General features: G+C 45.1%; 7 non-coding genes and 2 pseudogenes across 7 annotated transcripts; all 9 read right to left on the minus strand.

Annotated features, from left to right (window-relative positions):
- Nucleotides 1–784: 784 nt before the first annotated feature.
- On the minus strand, nt 785–975 carry LOC130328710 (U2 spliceosomal RNA). The gene has a single exon (XR_008872585.1). It is a non-coding gene; the product is annotated as a U2 spliceosomal RNA (small nuclear RNA).
- A 2,104-nt stretch (nt 976–3,079) lies between these two features.
- Nucleotides 3,080–3,270, minus strand: LOC130328711 (U2 spliceosomal RNA). The gene has a single exon (XR_008872586.1). It is a non-coding gene; the product is annotated as a U2 spliceosomal RNA (small nuclear RNA).
- Nucleotides 3,271–5,364: 2,094 nt separating this feature from the next.
- On the minus strand, nt 5,365–5,555 carry LOC130328712 (U2 spliceosomal RNA). Its single transcript, XR_008872587.1, has one exon. It is a non-coding gene; the product is annotated as a U2 spliceosomal RNA (small nuclear RNA).
- A 2,091-nt stretch (nt 5,556–7,646) lies between these two features.
- On the minus strand, nt 7,647–7,827 carry LOC130328708 (U2 spliceosomal RNA; annotated as a pseudogene).
- Nucleotides 7,828–12,998: 5,171 nt separating this feature from the next.
- Nucleotides 12,999–13,131, minus strand: LOC130328709 (U2 spliceosomal RNA; annotated as a pseudogene).
- Nucleotides 13,132–15,214: 2,083 nt separating this feature from the next.
- On the minus strand, nt 15,215–15,405 carry LOC130328713 (U2 spliceosomal RNA). The gene has a single exon (XR_008872588.1). It is a non-coding gene; the product is annotated as a U2 spliceosomal RNA (small nuclear RNA).
- Nucleotides 15,406–17,517: 2,112 nt separating this feature from the next.
- LOC130328706 (U2 spliceosomal RNA) lies at nt 17,518–17,708 on the minus strand. The gene has a single exon (XR_008872583.1). It is a non-coding gene; the product is annotated as a U2 spliceosomal RNA (small nuclear RNA).
- A 2,082-nt stretch (nt 17,709–19,790) lies between these two features.
- On the minus strand, nt 19,791–19,981 carry LOC130328705 (U2 spliceosomal RNA). The gene has a single exon (XR_008872582.1). It is a non-coding gene; the product is annotated as a U2 spliceosomal RNA (small nuclear RNA).
- Nucleotides 19,982–22,067: 2,086 nt separating this feature from the next.
- Nucleotides 22,068–22,258, minus strand: LOC130328707 (U2 spliceosomal RNA). The gene has a single exon (XR_008872584.1). It is a non-coding gene; the product is annotated as a U2 spliceosomal RNA (small nuclear RNA).
- Between the last annotated feature and the right edge of the window lie 1,102 nt (nt 22,259–23,360).

Below are 23,360 nucleotides of genomic sequence, written 5' to 3' on the forward strand. Positions count from 1 at the left end.
TCGGCTGAAAGTAGGCCAGAATGTCAGTCCATGTTGGAGCAGGTTTAGATACAGTCTAAAGTATAGATCTCAAAGTCTGTGCACAGAATTTAGCAAGGGCCTCGCACCTTCTGATGCATCAGGTAGGTGCACAATAGCATAGCCTAACCCTCTGTACTTTGGTCTATATTGATGCGGGACATAGACAGCCAGCTGATGACCAATCCATTAGTGCAATGGATGGCTGGAAGCATTTGTCTTTGCCTTTGCAATACCACAGAAGCAATGCATGGTCAATGTACAGCAATGACACACCTGTGTGAACAGCCAGGAGACCCCCCCCCCCCCATGTTATGTTACATAGTTACATAGTTAGTACGGTCGAAAAAAGACATATGTCCATCAAGTTCAACCAGGGAATTAAGGGGTAGGGGTGTGGCGCGATATTGGGGAAGGGATGAGATTTTATATTTCTTCATAAGCATTAATCTTATTTTGTCAATTAGGAACATTCAGCACCCACCCGCTATCAAGGCAGCTGCCTATCATGTCATGCCCTACCTGCACAGGTGTGCTGGCTACTCAAATGATCCAATTAAGGAGGCCATTTAGTCAGCAGCAGCAGAAGTCCTGTGCCTGGACGCTCCAACAGGGGCCAGACACAAGCAGAAGCAGCAGAAGCAGCAGCAGCAGCACCACCTTTTGTTTTTTGGCTGCAGCAGCAAGGCCCACAGGGCTGGCTAGCTGGCTAGCCAGCAAGCAGGTAGCAATGAAAGTAGGAATCTTTCTTTTTAACCCTGTAAGGGGGTGGTGCACTGTACCCGAAGATACTGCCATATCGGGTCAATGCATAGGGCGACGGAAGCAAGCTTCGAAATCGGCCCCCGTTCTCAAAAATCCATTTAATATATGGTCCCCAGATAGGGGACGTATCAGATATTAAACTGATAAGAACAGATACTACACTTGATCTTAGCCAAAAGGCCGAGAAGCGATAACCGTGAAAGGGGCGGGCCCAACAAGGTCCCCTTCATGGGCACTATCACTGCTTGCTGTCAGGGAGGCTGCCAGACAATTTTCCATGCACACTCTGGGCTGGGGGGCAGTCAACCACTAGTACACACAGCAGAACCTAAACCCATACCATTATTGCTAAGCAGCAAGACAGGGGCCCATTGCACTCCCACGGGGCCTTTTTAAATGCAATCCATAACCCGGATTTGCCAGGAACCCTTCTTACTCCTCCTACTTGCATGTGACACTGGGCTTAGGATCTGCATAGGAAACACACACACAAGCACACACCTACCTTTGTTGCCTGCAGATGCCTCCTTGGCTGTCCCCAAACGGTATCAAACCAACACCCACGGGAAGCTGTAAGCATAGAGGACATGCCTGCACCCCATTGGACTTACCTGTGTGGGTTAAATCCGGGTTATTTGACAACCTATGGCGGTGATGGTTCTGCTCAGGCAGAGCAGTGCTGATGCTCCTCATAAAGCTGTCGCTGCTGTGAAGGTTCTAGGTGACATCACAAATCCCTATGGTTACATACACAACAAAGCTGGGTTGTTGTTGTTTACACTCTGCAAGGCCTGTGGAAGTGAGTGACATCATAGCACTGTAGTTCTGAGGGTTCTAGATGGATGCAACAATCTCCTGTTGCTTCTATGAAGGCCATAATAGACGACATCACCAAACAGCTCCATAGTCACATACACAGCAAAGGAGAGATGTTGTTTACACCTAGTGATGTCAGTGGTATTGAGTGACATCACAGCACAGTGCTAAGGCTCCTGGGCCTGGACACAGCAGCGGCTGCAATATCTCAACGGAGAATACGTTTATATATATGTGTGTGTGTGCGCGTATATATATATATATATATATATATATATATATATATATATATATATATATATATTTCTCCGCCGAAATCACTTTTAAACCCATTTCCACCTTTTTTTCCCTTCTCTTCCTCTTACTTTTTTTTCACGTTTTTTTACGTTTTTCTCCTTTTCGCCTCTTTTCTGGGCGTATTATTCTTCTTTTTCTTCTTTTTTTTCGTCTAATGCATACCCCATCAGTGCAGCAATGCTTATTCAATACCGCCAGCAGATGGAGACACTGGGGGATAATTTTCTAAGGATTTATACTGATTTTTCCTGTCTGAATTTGTCGCACAGAAAGTTGCAGGCCAAATATGTGTGACATTTCTGCGACTTTAGCTTCTAGAGCATTTTTACAACATTATACATAGGTGCTGAATACATAAAAAGCGACTGTTCAGCGACAGACAAGTCGCATCGGCTGAAAGTAGGCCAGAATGTCAGTCCATGTTGGAGCAGGTTTAGATACAGTCTAAAGTATAGATCTCAAAGTCTGTGCACAGAATTTAGCAAGGGCCTCGCACCTTCTGATGCATCAGGTAGGTGCACAATAGCATAGCCTAACCCTCTGTACTTTGGTCTATATTGATGCGGGACATAGACAGCCAGCTGATGACCAATCCATTAGTGCAATGGATGGCTGGAAGCATTTGTCTTTGCCTTTGCAATACCACAGAAGCAATGCATGGTCAATGTACAGCAATGACACACCTGTGTGAACAGCCAGGAGACCCCCCCCCCCCCCCCCATGTTATGTTACATAGTTACATAGTTAGTACGGTCGAAAAAAGACATATGTCCATCAAGTTCAACCAGGGAATTAAGGGGTAGGGGTGTGGCGCGATATTGGGGAAGGGATGAGATTTTATATTTCTTCATAAGCATTAATCTTATTTTGTCAATTAGGAACATTCAGCACCCACCCGCTATCAAGGCAGCTGCCTATCATGTCATGCCCTACCTGCACAGGTGTGCTGGCTACTCAAATGATCCAATTAAGGAGGCCATTTAGTCAGCAGCAGCAGAAGTCCTGTGCCTGGACGCTCCAACAGGGGCCAGACACAAGCAGAAGCAGAAGCAGCAGAAGCAGCAGCAGCAGCACCACCTTTTGTTTTTTGGCTGCAGCAGCAAGGCCCACAGGGCTGGCTAGCTGGCTAGCCAGCAAGCAGGTAGCAATGAAAGTAGGAATCTTTCTTTTTAACCCTGTAAGGGGGTGGTGCACTGTACCCGAAGATACTGCCATATCGGGTCAATGCATAGGGCGACGGAAGCAAGCTTCGAAATCGGCCCCCGTTCTCAAAAATCCATTTAATATATGGTCCCCAGATAGGGGACGTATCAGATATTAAACTGATAAGAACAGATACTACACTTGATCTTAGCCAAAAGGCCGAGAAGCGATAACCGTGAAAGGGGCGGGCCCAACAAGGTCCCCTTCATGGGCACTATCACTGCTTGCTGTCAGGGAGGCTGCCAGACAATTTTCCATGCACACTCTGGGCTGGGGGGCAGTCAACCACCAGTACACACAGCAGAACCTAAACCCATACCATTATTGCTAAGCAGCAAGACAGGGGCCCATTGCACTCCCACGGGGCCTTTTTAAATGCAATCCATAACCCGGATTTGCCAGGAACCCTTCTTACTCCTCCTACTTGCATGTGACACTGGGCTTAGGATCTGCATAGGAAACACACACACAAGCACACACCTACCTTTGTTGCCTGCAGATGCCTCCTTGGCTGTCCCCAAACGGTATCAAACCAACACCCACGGGAAGCTGTAAGCATAGAGGACATGCCTGCACCCCATTGGACTTACCTGTGTGGGTTAAATCCGGGTTATTTGACAACCTATGGCGGTGATGGTTCTGCTCAGGCAGAGCAGTGCTGATGCTCCTCATAAAGCTGTCGCTGCTGTGAAGGTTCTAGGTGACATCACAAATCCCTATGGTTACATACACAACAAAGCTGGGTTGTTGTTGTTTACACTCTGCAAGGCCTGTGGAAGTGAGTGACATCATAGCACTGTAGTTCTGAGGGTTCTAGATGGATGCAACAATCTCCTGTTGCTTCTATGAAGGCCATAATAGACGACATCACCAAACAGCTCCATAGTCACATACACAGCAAAGGAGAGATGTTGTTTACACCTAGTGATGTCAGTGGTATTGAGTGACATCACAGCACAGTGCTAAGGCTCCTGGGCCTGGACACAGCAGCGGCTGCAATATCTCAACGGAGAATACGTTTATATATATGTGTGTGTGTGCGCGTATATATATATATATATATATATATATATATATATATATATATATATTTCTCCGCCGAAATCACTTTTAAACCCATTTCCACCTTTTTTTCCCTTCTCTTCCTCTTACTTTTTTTTCACGTTTTTTTACGTTTTTCTCCTTTTCGCCTCTTTTCTGGGCGTATTATTCTTCTTTTTCTTCTTTTTTTTCGTCTAATGCATACCCCATCAGTGCAGCAATGCTTATTCAATACCGCCAGCAGATGGAGACACTGGGGGATAATTTTCTAAGGATTTATACTGATTTTTCCTGTCTGAATTTGTCGCACAGAAAGTTGCAGGCCAAATATGTGTGACATTTCTGCGACTTTAGCTTCTAGAGCATTTTTACAACATTATACATAGGTGCTGAATACATAAAAAGCGACTGTTCAGCGACAGACAAGTCGCATCGGCTGAAAGTAGGCCAGAATGTCAGTCCATGTTGGAGCAGGTTTAGATACAGTCTAAAGTATAGATCTCAAAGTCTGTGCACAGAATTTAGCAAGGGCCTCGCACCTTCTGATGCATCAGGTAGGTGCACAATAGCATAGCCTAACCCTCTGTACTTTGGTCTATATTGATGCGGGACATAGACAGCCAGCTGATGACCAATCCATTAGTGCAATGGATGGCTGGAAGCATTTGTCTTTGCCTTTGCAATACCACAGAAGCAATGCATGGTCAATGTAAAGCAATGACACACCTGTGTGAACAGCCAGGAGACCCCCCCCCCCCCCCATGTTATGTTACATAGTTACATAGTTAGTACGGTCGAAAAAAGACATATGTCCATCAAGTTCAACCAGGGAATTAAGGGGTAGGGGTGTGGCGCGATATTGGGGAAGGGATGAGATTTTATATTTCTTCATAAGCATTAATCTTATTTTGTCAATTAGGAACATTCAGCACCCACCCGCTATCAAGGCAGCTGCCTATCATGTCATGCCCTACCTGCACAGGTGTGCTGGCTACTCAAATGATCCAATTAAGGAGGCCATTTAGTCAGCAGCAGCAGAAGTCCTGTGCCTGGACGCTCCAACAGGGGCCAGACACAAGCAGAAGCAGAAGCAGCAGAAGCAGCAGCAGCAGCACCACCTTTTGTTTTTTGGCTGCAGCAGCAAGGCCCACAGGGCTGGCTAGCTGGCTAGCCAGCAAGCAGGTAGCAATGAAAGTAGGAATCTTTCTTTTTAACCCTGTAAGGGGGTGGTGCACTGTACCCGAAGATACTGCCATATCGGGTCAATGCATAGGGCGACGGAAGCAAGCTTCGAAATCGGCCCCCGTTCTCAAAAATCCATTTAATATATGGTCCCCAGATAGGGGACGTATCAGATATTAAACTGATAAGAACAGATACTACACTTGATCTTAGCCAAAAGGCCGAGAAGCGATAACCGTGAAAGGGGCGGGCCCAACAAGGTCCCCTTCATGGGCACTATCACTGCTTGCTGTCAGGGAGGCTGCCAGACAATTTTCCATGCACACTCTGGGCTGGGGGGCAGTCAACCACCAGTACACACAGCAGAACCTAAACCCATACCATTATTGCTAAGCAGCAAGACAGGGGCCCATTGCACTCCCACGGGGCCTTTTTAAATGCAATCCATAACCCGGATTTGCCAGGAACCCTTCTTACTCCTCCTACTTGCATGTGACACTGGGCTTAGGATCTGCATAGGAAACACACACACAAGCACACACCTACCTTTGTTGCCTGCAGATGCCTCCTTGGCTGTCTCCAAACGGTATCAAACCAACACCCACGGGAAGCTGTAAGCATAGAGGACATGCCTGCACCCCATTGGACTTACCTGTGTGGGTTAAATCCGGGTTATTTGACAACCTATGGCGGTGATGGTTCTGCTCAGGCAGAGCAGTGCTGATGCTCCTCATAAAGCTGTCGCTGCTGTGAAGGTTCTAGGTGACATCACAAATCCCTATGGTTACATACACAACAAAGCTGGGTTGTTGTTGTTTACACTCTGCAAGGCCTGTGGAAGTGAGTGACATCATAGCACTGTAGTTCTGAGGGTTCTAGATGGATGCAACAATCTCCTGTTGCTTCTATGAAGGCCATAATAGACGACATCACCAAACAGCTCCATAGTCACATACACAGCAAAGGAGAGATGTTGTTTACACCTAGTGATGTCAGTGGTATTGAGTGACATCACAGCACAGTGCTAAGGCTCCTGGGCCTGGACACAGCAGCGGCTGCAATATCTCAACGGAGAATACGTTTATATATATGTGTGTGTGTGCGCGTATATATATATATATATATATATATATATATATATATATATATTTCTCCGCCGAAATCACTTTTAAACCCATTTCCACCTTTTTTTCCCTTCTCTTCCTCTTACTTTTTTTTCACGTTTTTTTACGTTTTTCTCCTTTTCGCCTCTTTTCTGGGCGTATTATTCTTCTTTTTCTTCTTTTTTTTCGTCTAATGCATACCCCATCAGTGCAGCAATGCTTATTCAATACCGCCAGCAGATGGAGACACTGGGGGATAATTTTCTAAGGATTTATACTGATTTTTCCTGTCTGAATTTGTCGCACAGAAAGTTGCAGGCCAAATATGTGTGACATTTCTGCGACTTTAGCTTCTAGAGCATTTTTACAACATTATACATAGGTGCTGAATACATAAAAAGCGACTGTTCAGCGACAGACAAGTCGCATCGGCTGAAAGTAGGCCAGAATGTCAGTCCATGTTGGAGCAGGTTTAGATACAGTCTAAAGTATAGATCTCAAAGTCTGTGCACAGAATTTAGCAAGGGCCTCGCACCTTCTGATGCATCAGGTAGGTGCACAATAGCATAGCCTAACCCTCTGTACTTTGGTCTATATTGATGCGGGACATAGACAGCCAGCTGATGACCAATCCATTAGTGCAATGGATGGCTGGAAGCATTTGTCTTTGCCTTTGCAATACCACAGAAGCAATGCATGGTCAATGTACAGCAATGACACACCTGTGTGAACAGCCAGGAGACCCCCCCCCCCCCCCCCCCATGTTATGTTACATAGTTACATAGTTAGTACGGTCGAAAAAAGACATATGTCCATCAAGTTCAACCAGGGAATTAAGGGGTAGGGGTGTGGCGCGATATTGGGGAAGGGATGAGATTTTATATTTCTTCATAAGCATTAATCTTATTTTGTCAATTAGGAACATTCAGCACCCACCCGCTATCAAGGCAGCTGCCTATCATGTCATGCCCTACCTGCACAGGTGTGCTGGCTACTCAAATGATCCAATTAAGGAGGCCATTTAGTCAGCAGCAGCAGAAGTCCTGTGCCTGGACGCTCCAACAGGGGCCAGACACAAGCAGAAGCAGCAGAAGCAGCAGCAGCAGCAGCACCACCTTTTGTTTTTTGGCTGCAGCAGCAAGGCCCACAGGGCTGGCTAGCTGGCTAGCCAGCAAGCAGGTAGCAATGAAAGTAGGAATCTTTCTTTTTAACCCTGTAAGGGGGTGGTGCACTGTACCCGAAGATACTGCCATATCGGGTCAATGCATAGGGCGACGGAAGCAAGCTTCGAAATCGGCCCCCGTTCTCAAAAATCCATTTAATATATGGTCCCCAGATAGGGGACGTATCAGATATTAAACTGATAAGAACAGATTTTAACTTGGCTACCCCTGAGGGGTATCTTTTTATTTAGAATTCATAACATTTTACAAAGTGCATTACGATTTATAAATATAATTTTTTTTCAATAAAAACAAATTTTGATAATAAAATCACATATAACAATAAAAGTTCACATAAATACAATCATAATACACTTAAAATGGGCACTTGGTGGCTTTACAAAAGGGCGTTCCATTCATTAAAATACCATTTTCTAGCTAATAAAGGATAATATTTCTTGTCTAATAAAAAGTACTGGTACATATCACTAAAACAAAGAGCTAAAACATCATTCACAGATAAAATCTCATGTTTAAAAAGTAAAATGTTTCTGGCATTCCATAGAGCTGCTTTAACACAGTTTATGATCTTCCATGCCATTGTCTCTTGAGTCCGTATTGGGCATTCCAGACATCCATAAAAAACAGCTGCAGAGTTTAAGTCCTTTATTTCTGTTATCTTCTTCACCAGAGGGAGTATTTTAGTCCATATCCTTTTTGCATAAAAACAAGTCCAGAAAAGGTGGTACACGGTCTCGGGTTCCTGGCAGCCCTCCCTCGGGCATACTGCAGTGTTGGCCATCCTTCTTCGGTGCTGGAATGCCCGGCATGGAAGACACTCGTGTATGCAGCTCCAGGCCAGATCTTTCTGTGAATTAAAAAGATAAATCATATTTGCCATCTTCCATATTTTCCTGCATTTCTCTTCATTAAAATTATTCACAGGGGTAATAAAACCACTTTCTTTAATATATTTTAACATTTTTTTGCTATTAGTTACTTCATTAATACTTTTTCCGTTAAAGTTGTACAAGTTGAAAATTTTCTCTAAAATCTTGTATTGTTGGGGAAGATTAAAAGCATAAGGACAGCTTAAAACAGTTTTAAACCACCCATTCCTCCTCATAAAAAAACCTGTATTAAAACGGATAAAATATGACCAGTAACTATCCTTAAAAAGTGTGCTAACACACATGCTAAAAAACTTGGTAAAAAGGAACGCCCTGATGTCGGGGAAGTCCTTTCCACCCATACCTTTTGGCATCATGACGATCTCTCTTCTCAATTTTTCACTCTTGGAGCTCCATAAAAAGGTAAAACATGCTTTAATAATTTTATTTAAAATCATTTCGGGGGGTGGAAAGACCATGCCAAGATACAATAAAATGGGTAAAATCACCATCTTTGTAACTAAAACCTTCCCCTCCATCGTTAGCTTTCTCATGTTCCACATACAAATTTTTGTGTTTATTTTTTGAGCCACCAAGTCCCAGCTATTAAAACCATTGTTTGACTCACTGAAGGAGACCCCTAAAATCTGCACAGACTCAGACACAGGAATGGGTAAATCCCTTAAAAACAGTCCTCCTATATTTAAAACACTGCTTTTATTAAAATTTACCTTAAAACCGGAGGCACAACAAAAAAATTCAATTTGCTTTAGGGCTTTTTGAAGCGATGGGGTGTCCCTTCCGAGCACTGCCACATCGTCCATGTACCCCACTACTTTAGCCTCTAGTCCCCCTCCTCCCGGCAGGGGGACCCCTCTTATTTGCTTATCTCTCCTCAAGGTGCATAGTAGAGGCTCAAGCGCACATATGAAAAGTAGTGGGGACAAAGGACACCCCTGCTTCACTCCGGAATTTAAAATCACATCCTGTGTCTTAAAACCGTTAACTAAAATCTTGCTTGTGCAGTTTTTATAAAAGGCCTTAAGAGACAATAAAAAGCCTTCAGGTATACCCATTTTCTCTAAAACCTTAAAAAGATAAAAATGTGACACTCTGTCAAAAGCCTTCTCGAAGTCTAAGGATAAAATGGCTAGTTTTCCGTTTCTAGACTTTGTGTCACTAATCACATCTTTTAAAAGGTTAAGATTTTCCCATATGCTCCTCCCAGGCACCCCACAGACCTGATTTGAATGGATTATTTTCTCTATTACACTTTTTAATCTATTTGCGCACAGTTTTGCCATCACTTTGTAGTCACAGTTGAGGAGGGTGATTGGTCTCCAGTTCTTTAGATCTGACCGGTCTCCCTTTTTGAACAGCAGGGAGACATCACCCTTCCTCCATGAACCTGGGAGGGCTTTTGTTTTAAATACTTCTGTAAAAAGGGAAAAAAGGTCATCTTTTAAAACACCATAAAAAATGACATAAAACTCAATGGGTATACCGTCAGGACCAGGCACCTTACCGGATTTAAAACTCCTGATCGTCTCTAAAACCTCCTGTTCCGAGATCTCCCTCTGTAAAAGAGACTGGGACACAGGGTCTAAAACATTGGTAATCTCCTTCAATGAGTCATTCATAAAATCAATATCAATATTTTTTGTATTAAAAAGATCCGCATAAAATGAATGTACCCTTTTTAAAATACCCTGTACATCTTTTTCTCCTTGTATATTATCAATGAAAACCTTTTTATCCGTTACTTTCTTAAAAAAGTACCTGGAGCAGGTCTCGTTCTCTTCAAGGTGCTTTATTTTGGATCTGAAAATTATCTCTTTTCCCTTCTGCTCCAGGCACTGTTTTATTTCTTTTTTTAAGTCAGTAATTTCTCTATAAACCTCTATACCATTGTCTCTGAATTTGTACAGGGTTTGCAGACGGGTATTTAGAAGGGAGTAAAACTCACGCTTCTCTTTAGCTCTAGAGATCCCTACTCTAATAAAAAACTCTTTTATTTTTATTTTCATTTTCTCCCACCATATACTGATGGGAGTGTTAGGATCTCTTACCCGTCTGCAGTCCTTGTAGAAGTTGATAAAATCGGATAAAACCTGCGGATCTTCTAAAAGGGATACATTCATCTTCCAGGCATTCCTCCCAGTCTTTTTTCTAAAATCACTCTTCACCTTAAAAGATAAAAGTTTGTGATCAGAAAAAACATTGGTTAAAACATCACACTTAAAAGGCAGTACTTGATAAGAACAGAAGATAAAATCGATCCTGGAGCTGCAGTTTGCGTTGCTCCAGGTCACACCGTCTCTTTCTGGTAAAATACTATTGCATTTCTTAAAAACATCAGTAAGTCTAAAATCAATAATCATATTTTTTAACATAGAAGATGTTTTATCATAGTTTCTACTTACTGAATTGGTAAAACGGTGCTCCCCCCTTAAAATACAATTAAAATCACCTGCTAAAATAAGAGGTTCAGAATCATTGATAAAAAGGGGTAAAATCTCTAACATCCGTGCTCTATCATTTTTATTGGGTGAACCATAAAAATTTAAAAACTGCCATTTAATACCATCAATAAAAGCTTTAACCAATAAAATTCTGCCTGGTAAAATCTCATGAATAAAATCAATAAAAGCATTTCCTTTAAAAAGTATGGCGACCCCTGCTGATCTGGATTCGTTAGATCCAGACCAGACTGATGGACCGTGTACCCAATCTTTTTTATACTTTTCATAATTTAAACTATGCGGGATGCCGCACTCCTGCAGGAAAACCACAGAAGCAGCAAAAATAGACAAGTAGTTAAAAAGGGCAACCCGTTTCGCTCGTGAACTTATACTTCTTACATTCATAGACAATCCGGACAACTCAGCCATTGGAGATGTAAAAAAAAGGGAGGCTCAGATAACAAAACTAAAAACCAGATTGCGCACTGGAGCTCTCGTTACCCCCCACCTCTGACTCTACCGTACACATAGAGGAAGCCGGAGAGGAACCACCATCGCTCGAGCAGCCCCCCTCTTCCAAGACCACAGGTGTATAGACGGAGTACATTGGTAAGAACAGCTTCTGGGCTCCATTCTCTTTTTCGGCGTCCACCTCTTGCCCCTCCATAGGGGTCGGGTGCGTACTTAGGTCCGTTTCCGGGACCTCGGAGATGGTCACCCCTGAAACCTCCTCCTGGCTGGGAGGAGGAGGGGTATCCACCACTGGGACCTGTGGAGGAGCTTCACTTGGAGCCCCCGTCACGACAGGAACTTCCATCTGCTCCTCCTGGACCACCTCCGAGTCCGGACGCCCTTTGGAGCCCCTTCGTCTTTTCACCTTTGCTACTCCGTCCGGGTTTTCACACTCAGGGGGACCCCGAGCAGGAGGACCTTCCGGGGTGGAATCGGGCACCTCTCGCTCTTCCACCTTCTCTGAGGTATCTGCCCGATCCCCTCTCGCATTTCTCTTCCCCGGCCTCCTCTCATTTGGGGTCCCCCTTTCCACCTGTGCCTCTTTCTCCTGGGGTTCTTTTGGGGGGGCCGTGGTCTCCATCTCACAGCTTACCTCTTCTTGTGGGGGGTGCTCCTCCTCTCTGGCTTTTCCCCAGGCTGGTCTCCGGACGTCTCTCTTGGGTTGCCCTTGCTGTTCTGTGGTTTTTTTTGGTCTGTGGGGACAGAAAGCATACATGTGACCAAAGTGACGGCAAAAATTACATCTCAAACCCTTATCACATTTTTCTGTTTCATGTTGCATGCTTCCACATTTCTTACAGGAACTTTCACAATTTTCCTTTATGTGCCCATAACGTTGGCACCTTCTGCAGAAGTTTGGCATTCCCGCAAAAAAGAGGTCGCCACACACATTGTTTAATTTAAAACGAGCAGGCGGTAATAGTATCCCCCCTGGGAGGGTGGGGTCTTTGTTGCACGTGACTTGATATCGCCATTTTGAGGTCCAGACACCACAGTCGTTCATGATTTTTCCTCTGAACTCCACCTTTTTAAAGTAGGCTGCCAGGAACCCATCGATCTCTCTCTGATTTACAAAAGGGGAGTACATCTTCACGACAATCAACTTGGTTTCATCTAGGACGTGCTCGACAATTTGGATACCCTTAAGCCTCGGATCATCTTGCTTTGGAATTTTCATTACTGCATCTAAGAATACGCCTTCCCCTATGAAAGTGCAGTCGTAGATCCTCCGCTTAGGGTAATCCTGGATGGCCAAAATCTCTCGCTTACGAACATTAAGAATCTTGTCGAGCACGTCCTCTATCACGAACCTCATGCCACGTGCATCCGCCGCATCACCTGTGAGAATGACCCGCACAGTGTGTTTAATCCGGGCATAAGCCGGTACCGAACCAGGATCTAGATCTTCATCCATGGTTCATTCGTGTTTTGGTCTGGTTCTCTCCGCTCCAACCAACCAGCCAATTCGCTCAAACCTCTCTCCACCCAAAGGCTTTGAGAGGCGATCGCAACCCGTTACCCTGGGACTAAGCCCTCTCCCCAATAGCAACAAGTGGGTGAAGCCCAGGCAATAAACCTGGGCGATCCCACAAGGCCGAGGAGAGGGGTACCCGAGTACCTTCTGACCAGATCTCCTGTATTACTACACTTGATCTTAGCCAAAAGGCCGAGAAGCGATAACCGTGAAAGGGGCGGGCCCAACAAGGTCCCCTTCATGGGCACTATCACTGCTTGCTGTCAGGGAGGCTGCCAGACAATTTTCCATGCACACTCTGGGCTGGGGGGCAGTCAACCACCAGTACACACAGCAGAACCTAAACCCATACCATTATTGCTAAGCAGCAAGACAGGGGCCCATTGCACTCCCACGGGGCCTTTTTAAATGCAATCCATAACCCGGATTTGCCAGGAACCCTTCTTACTCCTCCTACTTGCATGTGACACTGGGCTTAGGATCTGCATAGGAAACACACACACAAGCACACACCTACCTTTGTTGCCTGCAGATGCCTCCTTGGCTGTCCCCAAACGGTATCAAACCAACACCCACGGGAAGCTGTAAGCATAGAGGACATGCCTGCACCCCATTGGACTTACCTGTGTGGGTTAAATCCGGGTTATTTGACAACCTATGGCGGTGATGGTTCTGCTCAGGCAGAGCAGTGCTGATGCTCCTCATAAAGCTGTCGCTGCTGTGAAGGTTCTAGGTGACATCACAAATCCCTATGGTTACATACACAACAAAGCTGGGTTGTTGTTGTTTACACTCTGCAAGGCCTGTGGAAGTGAGTGACATCATAGCACTGTAGTTCTGAGGGTTCTAGATGGATGCAACAATCTCCTGTTGCTTCTATGAAGGCCATAATAGACGACATCACCAAACAGCTCCATAGTCACATACACAGCAAAGGAGAGATGTTGTTTACACCTAGTGATGTCAGTGGTATTGAGTGACATCACAGCACAGTGCTAAGGCTCCTGGGCCTGGACACAGCAGCGGCTGCAATATCTCAACGGAGAATACGTTTATATATATGTGTGTGTGTGCGCGTATATATATATATATATATATATATATATATATTTCTCCGCCGAAATCACTTTTAAACCCATTTCCACCTTTTTTTCCCTTCTCTTCCTCTTACTTTTTTTTCACGTTTTTTTACGTTTTTCTCCTTTTCGCCTCTTTTCTGGGCGTATTATTCTTCTTTTTCTTCTTTTTTTTCGTCTAATGCATACCCCATCAGTGCAGCAATGCTTATTCAATACCGCCAGCAGATGGAGACACTGGGGGATAATTTTCTAAGGATTTATACTGATTTTTCCTGTCTGAATTTGTCGCACAGAAAGTTGCAGGCCAAATATGTGTGACATTTCTGCGACTTTAGCTTCTAGAGCATTTTTACAACATTATACATAGGTGCTGAATACATAAAAAGCGACTGTTCAGCGACAGACAAGTCGCATCGGCTGAAAGTAGGCCAGAATGTCAGTCCATGTTGGAGCAGGTTTAGATACAGTCTAAAGTATAGATCTCAAAGTCTGTGCACAGAATTTAGCAAGGGCCTCGCACCTTCTGATGCATCAGGTAGGTGCACAATAGCATAGCCTAACCCTCTGTACTTTGGTCTATATTGATGCGGGACATAGACAGCCAGCTGATGACCAATCCATTAGTGCAATGGATGGCTGGAAGCATTTGTCTTTGCCTTTGCAATACCACAGAAGCAATGCATGGTCAATGTACAGCAATGACACACCTGTGTGAACAGCCAGGAGACCCCCCCCCCCCCCCCCCATGTTATGTTACATAGTTACATAGTTAGTACGGTCGAAAAAAGACATATGTCCATCAAGTTCAACCAGGGAATTAAGGGGTAGGGGTGTGGCGCGATATTGGGGAAGGGATGAGATTTTATATTTCTTCATAAGCATTAATCTTATTTTGTCAATTAGGAACATTCAGCACCCACCCGCTATCAAGGCAGCTGCCTATCATGTCATGCCCTACCTGCACAGGTGTGCTGGCTACTCAAATGATCCAATTAAGGAGGCCATTTAGTCAGCAGCAGCAGAAGTCCTGTGCCTGGACGCTCCAACAGGGGCCAGACACAAGCAGAAGCAGAAGCAGCAGAAGCAGCAGCAGCAGCACCACCTTTTGTTTTTTGGCTGCAGCAGCAAGGCCCACAGGGCTGGCTAGCTGGCTAGCCAGCAAGCAGGTAGCAATGAAAGTAGGAATCTTTCTTTTTAACCCTGTAAGGGGGTGGTGCACTGTACCCGAAGATACTGCCATATCGGGTCAATGCATAGGGCGACGGAAGCAAGCTTCGAAATCGGCCCCCGTTCTCAAAAATCCATTTAATATATGGTCCCCAGATAGGGGACGTATCAGATATTAAACTGATAAGAACAGATACTACACTTGATCTTAGCCAAAAGGCCGAGAAGCGATAACCGTGAAAGGGGCGGGCCCAACAAGGTCCCCTTCATGGGCACTATCACTGCTTGCTGTCAGGGAGGCTGCCAGACAATTTTCCATGCACACTCTGGGCTGGGGGGCAGTCAACCACCAGTACACACAGCAGAACCTAAACCCATACCATTATTGCTAAGCAGCAAGACAGGGGCCCATTGCACTCCCACGGGGCCTTTTTAAATGCAATCCATAACCCGGATTTGCCAGGAACCCTTCTTACTCCTCCTACTTGCATGTGACACTGGGCTTAGGATCTGCATAGGAAACACACACACAAGCACACACCTACCTTTGTTGCCTGCAGATGCCTCCTTGGCTGTCCCCAAACGGTATCAAACCAACACCCACGGGAAGCTGTAAGCATAGAGGACATGCCTGCACCCCATTGGACTTACCTGTGTGGGTTAAATCCGGGTTATTTGACAACCTATGGCGGTGATGGTTCTGCTCAGGCAGAGCAGTGCTGATGCTCCTCATAAAGCTGTCGCTGCTGTGAAGGTTCTAGGTGACATCACAAATCCCTATGGTTACATACACAACAAAGCTGGGTTGTTGTTGTTTACACTCTGCAAGGCCTGTGGAAGTGAGTGACATCATAGCACTGTAGTTCTGAGGGTTCTAGATGGATGCAACAATCTCCTGTTGCTTCTATGAAGGCCATAATAGACGACATCACCAAACAGCTCCATAGTCACATACACAGCAAAGGAGAGATGTTGTTTACACCTAGTGATGTCAGTGGTATTGAGTGACATCACAGCACAGTGCTAAGGCTCCTGGGCCTGGACACAGCAGCGGCTGCAATATCTCAACGGAGAATACGTTTATATATATGTGTGTGTGTGCGCGTATATACATATATATATATATATATATATATATATATATATATATATATATATATATATATATATTTCTCCGCCGAAATCACTTTTAAACCCATTTCCACCTTTTTTTCCCTTCTCTTCCTCTTACTTTTTTTTCACGTTTTTTTAAGTTTTTCTCCTTTTCGCCTCTTTTCTGGGCGTATTATTCTTCTTTTTCTTCTTTTTTTTCGTCTAATGCATACCCCATCAGTGCAGCAATGCTTATTCAATACCGCCAGCAGATGGAGACACTGGGGGATAATTTTCTAAGGATTTATACTGATTTTTCCTGTCTGAATTTGTCGCACAGAAAGTTGCAGGCCAAATATGTGTGACATTTCTGCGACTTTAGCTTCTAGAGCATTTTTACAACATTATACATAGGTGCTGAATACATAAAAAGCGACTGTTCAGCGACAGACAAGTCGCATCGGCTGAAAGTAGGCCAGAATGTCAGTCCATGTTGGAGCAGGTTTAGATACAGTCTAAAGTATAGATCTCAAAGTCTGTGCACAGAATTTAGCAAGGGCCTCGCACCTTCTGATGCATCAGGTAGGTGCACAATAGCATAGCCTAACCCTCTGTACTTTGGTCTATATTGATGCGGGACATAGACAGCCAGCTGATGACCAATCCATTAGTGCAATGGATGGCTGGAAGCATTTGTCTTTGCCTTTGCAATACCACAGAAGCAATGCATGGTCAATGTACAGCAATGACACACCTGTGTGAACAGCCAGGAGACCCCCCCCCCCCCCCATGTTATGTTACATAGTTACATAGTTAGTACGGTCGAAAAAAGACATATGTCCATCAAGTTCAACCAGGGAATTAAGGGGTAGGGGTGTGGCGCGATATTGGGGAAGGGATGAGATTTTATATTTCTTCATAAGCATTAATCTTATTTTGTCAATTAGGAACATTCAGCACCCACCCGCTATCAAGGCAGCTGCCTATCATGTCATGCCCTACCTGCACAGGTGTGCTGGCTACTCAAATGATCCAATTAAGGAGGCCATTTAGTCAGCAGCAGCAGAAGTCCTGTGCCTGGACGCTCCAACAGGGGCCAGACACAAGCAGAAGCAGAAGCAGCAGAAGCAGCAGCAGCAGCACCACCTTTTGTTTTTTGGCTGCAGCAGCAAGGCCCACAGGGCTGGCTAGCTGGCTAGCCAGCAAGCAGGTAGCAATGAAAGTAGGAATCTTTCTTTTTAACCCTGTAAGGGGGTGGTGCACTGTACCCGAAGATACTGCCATATCGGGTCAATGCATAGGGCGACGGAAGCAAGCTTCGAAATCGGCCCCCGTTCTCAAAAATCCATTTAATATATGGTCCCCAGATAGGGGACGTATCAGATATTAAACTGATAAGAACAGATACTACACTTGATCTTAGCCAAAAGGCCGAGAAGCGATAACCGTGAAAGGGGCGGGCCCAACAAGGTCCCCTTCATGGGCACTATCACTGCTTGCTGTCAGGGAGGCTGCCAGACAATTTTCCATGCACACTCTGGGCTGGGGGGCAGTCAACCACCAGTACACACAGCAGAACCTAAACCCATACCATTATTGCTAAGCAGCAAGACAGGGGCCCATTGCACTCCCACGGGGCCTTTTTAAATGCAATCCATAACCCGGATTTGCCAGGAACCCTTCTTACTCCTCCTACTTGCATGTGACACTGGGCTTAGGATCTGCATAGGAAACACACACACAAGCACACACCTACCTTTGTTGCCTGCAGATGCCTCCTTGGCTGTCCCCAAACGGTATCAAACCAACACCCACGGGAAGCTGTAAGCATAGAGGACATGCCTGCACCCCATTGGACTTACCTGTGTGGGTTAAATCCGGGTTATTTGACAACCTATGGCGGTGATGGTTCTGCTCAGGCAGAGCAGTGCTGATGCTCCTCATAAAGCTGTCGCTGCTGTGAAGGTTCTAGGTGACATCACAAATCCCTATGGTTACATACACAACAAAGCTGGGTTGTTGTTGTTTACACTCTGCAAGGCCTGTGGAAGTGAGTGACATCATAGCACTGTAGTTCTGAGGGTTCTAGATGGATGCAACAATCTCCTGTTGCTTCTATGAAGGCCATAATAGACGACATCACCAAACAGCTCCATAGTCACATACACAGCAAAGGAGAGATGTTGTTTACACCTAGTGATGTCAGTGGTATTGAGTGACATCACAGCACAGTGCTAAGGCTCCTGGGCCTGGACACAGCAGCGGCTGCAATATCTCAACGGAGAATACGTTTATATATATGTGTGTGTGTGCGCGTATATATATATATATATATATATATATATATATATATATATTTCTCCGCCGAAATCACTTTTAAACCCATTTCCACCTTTTTTTCCCTTCTCTTCCTCTTACTTTTTTTTCACGTTTTTTTACGTTTTTCTCCTTTTCGCCTCTTTTCTGGGCGTATTATTCTTCTTTTTCTTCTTTTTTTTCGTCTAATGCATACCCCATCAGTGCAGCAATGCTTATTCAATACCGCCAGCAGATGGAGACACTGGGGGATAATTTTCTAAGGATTTATACTGATTTTTCCTGTCTGAATTTGTCGCACAGAAAGTTGCAGGCCAAATATGTGTGACATTTCTGCGACTTTAGCTTCTAGAGCATTTTTACAACATTATACATAGGTGCTGAATACATAAAAAGCGACTGTTCAGCGACAGACAAGTCGCATCGGCTGAAAGTAGGCCAGAATGTCAGTCCATGTTGGAGCAGGTTTAGATACAGTCTAAAGTATAGATCTCAAAGTCTGTGCACAGAATTTAGCAAGGGCCTCGCACCTTCTGATGCATCAGGTAGGTGCACAATAGCATAGCCTAACCCTCTGTACTTTGGTCTATATTGATGCGGGACATAGACAGCCAGCTGATGACCAATCCATTAGTGCAATGGATGGCTGGAAGCATTTGTCTTTGCCTTTGCAATACCACAGAAGCAATGCATGGTCAATGTACAGCAATGACACACCTGTGTGAACAGCCAGGAGACCCCCCCCCCCCCCCATGTTATGTTACATAGTTACATAGTTAGTACGGTCGAAAAAAGACATATGTCCATCAAGTTCAACCAGGGAATTAAGGGGTAGGGGTGTGGCGCGATATTGGGGAAGGGATGAGATTTTATATTTCTTCATAAGCATTAATCTTATTTTGTCAATTAGGAACATTCAGCACCCACCCGCTATCAAGGCAGCTGCCTATCATGTCATGCCCTACCTGCACAGGTGTGCTGGCTACTCAAATGATCCAATTAAGGAGGCCATTTAGTCAGCAGCAGCAGAAGTCCTGTGCCTGGACGCTCCAACAGGGGCCAGACACAAGCAGAAGCAGCAGAAGCAGCAGCAGCAGCACCACCTTTTGTTTTTTGGCTGCAGCAGCAAGGCCCACAGGGCTGGCTAGCTGGCTAGCCAGCAAGCAGGTAGCAATGAAAGTAGGAATCTTTCTTTTTAACCCTGTAAGGGGGTGGTGCACTGTACCCGAAGATACTGCCATATCGGGTCAATGCATAGGGCGACGGAAGCAAGCTTCGAAATCGGCCCCCATTCTCAAAAATCCATTTAATATATGGTCCCCAGATAGGGGACGTATCAGATATTAAACTGATAAGAACAGATACTACACTTGATCTTAGCCAAAAGGCCGAGAAGCGATAACCGTGAAAGGGGCGGGCCCAACAAGGTCCCCTTCATGGGCACTATCACTGCTTGCTGTCAGGGAGGCTGCCAGACAATTTTCCATGCACACTCTGGGCTGGGGGGCAGTCAACCACCAGTACACACAGCAGAACCTAAACCCATACCATTATTGCTAAGCAGCAAGACAGGGGCCCATTGCACTCCCACGGGGCCTTTTTAAATGCAATCCATAACCCGGATTTGCCAGGAACCCTTCTTACTCCTCCTACTTGCATGTGACACTGGGCTTAGGATCTGCATAGGAAACACACACACAAGCACACACCTACCTTTGTTGCCTGCAGATGCCTCCTTGGCTGTCCCCAAACGGTATCAAACCAACACCCACGGGAAGCTGTAAGCATAGAGGACATGCCTGCACCCCATTGGACTTACCTGTGTGGGTTAAATCCGGGTTATTTGACAACCTATGGCGGTGATGGTTCTGCTCAGGCAGAGCAGTGCTGATGCTCCTCATAAAGCTGTCGCTGCTGTGAAGGTTCTAGGTGACATCACAAATCCCTATGGTTACATACACAACAAAGCTGGGTTGTTGTTGTTTACACTCTGCAAGGCCTGTGGAAGTGAGTGACATCATAGCACTGTAGTTCTGAGGGTTCTAGATGGATGCAACAATCTCCTGTTGCTTCTATGAAGGCCATAATAGACGACATCACCAAACAGCTCCATAGTCACATACACAGCAAAGGAGAGATGTTGTTTACACCTAGTGATGTCAGTGGTATTGAGTGACATCACAGCACAGTGCTAAGGCTCCTGGGCCTGGACACAGCAGCGGCTGCAATATCTCAACGGAGAATACGTTTATATATATGTGTGTGTGTGCGCGTATATATATATATATATATATATATATATATATATATATATATATATTTCTCCGCCGAAATCACTTTTAAACCCATTTCCACCTTTTTTTCCCTTCTCTTCCTCTTACTTTTTTTTCACGTTTTTTTACGTTTTTCTCCTTTTCGCCTCTTTTCTGTGCGTATTATTCTTCTTTTTCTTCTTTTTTTTCGTCTAATGCATACCCCATCAGTGCAGCAATGCTTATTCAATACCGCCAGCAGATGGAGACACTGGGGGGTAATTTTCTAAGGATTTATACTGATTTTTCCTGTCTGAATTTGTCGCACAGAAAGTTGCAGGCCAAATATGTGTGACATTTCTGCGACTTTAGCTTCTAGAGCATTTTTACAACATTATACATAGGTGCTGAATACATAAAAAGCGACTGTTCAGCGACAGACAAGTCGCATCGGCTGAAAGTAGGCCAGAATGTCAGTCCATGTTGGAGCAGGTTTAGATACAGTCTAAAGTATAGATCTCAAAGTCTGTGCACAGAATTTAGCAAGGGCCTCGCACCTTCTGATGCATCAGGTAGGTGCACAATAGCATAGCCTAACCCTCTGTACTTTGGTCTATATTGATGCGGGACATAGACAGCCAGCTGATGACCAATCCATTAGTGCAATGGATGGCTGGAAGCATTTGTCTTTGCCTTTGCAATACCACAGAAGCAATGCATGGTCAATGTACAGCAATGACACACCTGTGTGAACAGCCAGGAGACCCCCCCCCCCCCATGTTATGTTACATAGTTACATAGTTAGTACGGTCGAAAAAAGACATATGTCCATCAAGTTCAACCAGGGAATTAAGGGGTAGGGGTGTGGCGCGATATTGGGGAAGGGATGAGATTTTATATTTCTTCATAAGCATTAATCTTATTTTGTCAATTAGGAACATTCAGCACCCACCCGCTATCAAGGCAGCTGCCTATCATGTCATGCCCTACCTGCACAGGTGTGCTGGCTACTCAAATGATCCAATTAAGGAGGCCATTTAGTCAGCAGCAGCAGAAGTCCTGTGCCTGGACGCTCCAACAGGGGCCAGACACAAGCAGAAGCAGCAGAAGCAGCAGCAGCAGCACCACCTTTTGTTTTTTGGCTGCAGCAGCAAGGCCCACAGGGCTGGCTAGCTGGCTAGCCAGCAAGCAGGTAGCAATGAAAGTAGGAATCTTTCTTTTTAACCCTGTAAGGGGGTGGTGCACTGTACCCGAAGATACTGCCATATCGGGTCAATGCATAGGGCGACGGAAGCAAGCTTCGAAATCGGCCCCCGTTCTCAAAAATCCATTTAATATATGGTCCCCAGATAGGGGACGTATCAGATATTAAACTGATAAGAACAGATACTACACTTGATCTTAGCCAAAAGGCCGAGAAGCGATAACCGTGAAAGGGGCGGGCCCAACAAGGTCCCCTTCATGGGCACTATCACTGCTTGCTGTCAGGGAGGCTGCCAGACAATTTTCCATGCACACTCTGGGCTGGGGGGCAGTCAACCACCAGTACACACAGCAGAACCTAAACCCATACCATTATTGCTAAGCAGCAAGACAGGGGCCCATTGCACTCCCACGGGGCCTTTTTAAATGCAATCCATAACCCGGATTTGCCAGGAACCCTTCTTACTCCTCCTACTTGCATGTGACACTGGGCTTAGGATCTGCATAGGAAACACACACACAAGCACACACCTACCTTTGTTGCCTGCAGATGCCTCCTTGGCTGTCCCCAAACGGTATCAAACCAACACCCACGGGAAGCTGTAAGCATAGAGGACATGCCTGCACCCCATTGGACTTACCTGTGTGGGTTAAATCCGGGTTATTTGACAACCTATGGCGGTGATGGTTCTGCTCAGGCAGAGCAGTGCTGATGCTCCTCATAAAGCTGTCGCTGCTGTGAAGGTTCTAGGTGACATCACAAATCCCTATGGTTACATACACAACAAAGCTGGGTTGTTGTTGTTTACACTCTGCAAGGCCTGTGGAAGTGAGTGACATCATAGCACTGTAGTTCTGAGGGTTCTAGATGGATGCAACAATCTCCTGTTGCTTCTATGAAGGCCATAATAGACGACATCACCAAACAGCTCCATAGTCACATACACAGCAAAGGAGAGATGTTGTTTACACCTAGTGATGTCAGTGGTATTGAGTGACATCACAGCACAGTGCTAAGGCTCCTGGGCCTGGACACAGCAGCGGCTGCAATATCTCAACGGAGAATACGTTTATATATATGTGTGTGTGTGCGCGTATATATATATATATATATATATATATATATATATTTCTCCGCCGAAATCACTTTTAAACCCATTTCCACCTTTTTTTCCCTTCTCTTCCTCTTACTTTTTTTTCACGTTTTTTTACGTTTTTCTCCTTTTCGCCTCTTTTCTGGGCGTATTATTCTTCTTTTTCTTCTTTTTTTTCGTCTAATGCATACCCCATCAGTGCAGCAATGCTTATTCAATACCGCCAGCAG

This window comes from Hyla sarda, unplaced genomic scaffold (genome assembly GCF_029499605.1).
Source record: "Hyla sarda isolate aHylSar1 unplaced genomic scaffold, aHylSar1.hap1 scaffold_3130, whole genome shotgun sequence".
NCBI lineage: Eukaryota > Metazoa > Chordata > Amphibia > Anura > Hylidae > Hyla > Hyla sarda.